The sequence below is a fragment of the Panthera onca genome, chromosome C2, assembly GCF_046562875.1.
Source record: "Panthera onca isolate mPanOnc1 chromosome C2, mPanOnc1 haplotype 2, whole genome shotgun sequence".
Classification (NCBI taxonomy): domain Eukaryota; kingdom Metazoa; phylum Chordata; class Mammalia; order Carnivora; family Felidae; genus Panthera; species Panthera onca.
In genome coordinates this window covers 143,800,647-143,803,068 of record NC_138347.1, presented here as the reverse complement: position 1 = coordinate 143,803,068, position 2,422 = coordinate 143,800,647, and positions in this window count along the sequence as shown.

Genomic DNA, 2,422 nt, shown 5'->3' with positions numbered 1-2,422 from the left:
CACCACATACCTGGACTGTGTCATGCAGTGATGATAATATTGCTCAAATTGCCACTCACCAGACAGGAATGAGCCCCCAACATGCATCAGACACTGTATTTGGCATTGTTTTTGTACAAATCAAAGCAGTCATTACCTTCACCCTTAAGGAATTTATAGATTAGTGGGGGGTGGGGGTGGGGGTGGGAGTGGGAGTGGTTCCAGGGCAACGTTGTGGGTGTTGTGCATGTAGGGAACACAGGGGGTCACCTAGAGGGTCCCCTCTCACACTTGGGGCCAGAGAAGACTTAAGGAGCTGAGTTTTGAAGGAAGAGTAGGAAGCAGCAAGATGAAGGAAAGCAAGGGGGCATCTGGGGAGCAAGAACACAGCCAGACAGAGGCAGACTGTCCATTAGTGCCAACCTGAGTGTCTCGTTAAGAAAACCAAAGGTAATACAGCTCTCTGGTCCAGAGGTCAGGAAATCCGGGGTCGTGGGCTGGCATTGGCAACAGCTTTGTGAAACTGGTGCACCCAGTCACTTAACCGCTCTGAGCTTATTTACTCAATGATCCACGGGAAGGCAGCTTGCTTAGGCTCAAAAATGGCCCCAGGCCTAACTTTCTATATAATGCTGTATTTTGGGTTAACCCTCAGAAGCCAAGTGAGGGTTCCAGGCACCCAGTGACGTTGTACCTTGCCCGGCAGCCTGAAGGTCATCAGCCAAGTCTCCTGAACCCAGTGGTGATGCGCTGTAGGTAGCTCAGGGCCATGCACAGCACAGCTGCCCAGTGTTCTGGAAAACACTGGAAGTCAGCACTCCACCTCCTTTTGAGGGGGATGGAAATAGCAATAATGACTTAGAACCCGGGAAGTCTGCTATGCGATGTGTTCACCAGGAACAAGGTGCTGAGTGATGGGGCAGAGAATTTTGGATTCGTGCCTTGAAATTGTCTTATGGAAAAAGTTGGAAAGCCAGCCCCACCCCTGACAGGTCCCTAATGTTTCTGATGGATGGGGATCTCCAACAGCCATTCAGCTGCTGGAGGCTTTAAGACTTTAACCTTGAATGTGGCTTTTGGAAAGCTCCAAATCCAGTTTCTTCTGACTCTTTCAGATATGATACAGGGTGTATTGGCCTGCTGTGACAGGAAAAATAAGTTCCTGGGCTGGCGGTGGGAGCCGGGCAGCAAGGGTGGTCAGGCAGGATCAGTCTTCATCTGTTCCTGGTGTCGGCAGCCAGTGCTTCCTTAACTGATCAAAGCCAAGGGCCAGCGACATCTTGTACCCCCCACTTCCTATTCTCCCCTTTGCCTCACCTTCAGGCAATAGCTCTAGCCCTTTGTGGGTCAGATCTTTTGACTCTTTAGATCTGGTTGTGAACAGTCTTGGTGTCCTTTTCCCAAAAAAGAAGGCCCTTCCCCATTCTTGCCAGAAGTCATCCGAGAAGTCAAGGAGAAGGGAATCGAGCCAGAAAGGTACATTCTCGTTTCTTGACCAAATGATAATAGACGAAGGGCCTCATTCCCTGAAGCTGTTCAACAGAAAGCAGCAAGAGTGGTTTTAAGAACATAAGGAGGTTATGGGGACTGGGGGAAATTTTGCTTGAAGTTTTAACATTTTTATTGTACTTCTAAACCAAGTCCTTCATGACCCTATCGGACCAAATGGCATTTCTCCATGAACTCTGAGGAAAAGTGCTAATTATAATCAGCGCTCTCCAGAGAGACTTCCAGACAAAGTGAACCACACCTGAGAGGATATTCTAAGGGTAAAAGTCAAGAACTTCAAGTACTCACCGTTTCCTTACTGAGGAAAACGTGGGAGGAAAGGTTACGTTCAAGGGGGTTATGTTCAAGGGTTTCTTCTTGCGGTCAAAACTCCATTAAAATCACCTTTGTCTCCACTGCGACCTCTAGGGTCCAAGAAGGTCCATTTGCGATTTGTTTTTCTCTCCTTCATGACCCTTGAACTACATTTAGGCCTCTGGGTTTATGATGGTATCCGGTCTAAAACTGACTGTTTGAGAAAACCTTTGCACCTTGTTGCTGATGTAGGCAATCCTGAGGATTAGTGACGTATAGGATTAGTGACGTATTGGGTGGAGTGCTGGAAATGAGATGAAACCGCAGGAGGAGCGAATTGTTACTTCAGCTTGAATCGATGAGGGATAGGCCAACTGGAGGGGGGTGGGCGTAAGTAAAAAATCTTGCTTTCCTTGCCCCCAGGAAACTGCTTTTGCACCAGTAAACAAAATGGCTCGCCGCCTTAGAACGGTGACTACATTTGGAGATCTGTAGATGCGTCTTTGACGTCGTGGCAAACCCGGCTTCAGGTATAACACGGTATCTGCTAATTTAAGCATACAGCTGCTGCCCTGAGGATCCTTCGGTTGCTTGGAAGGCCGAATTGAAGAGGTGCTGGGAGGTGGGGGCGGGGGGGGGA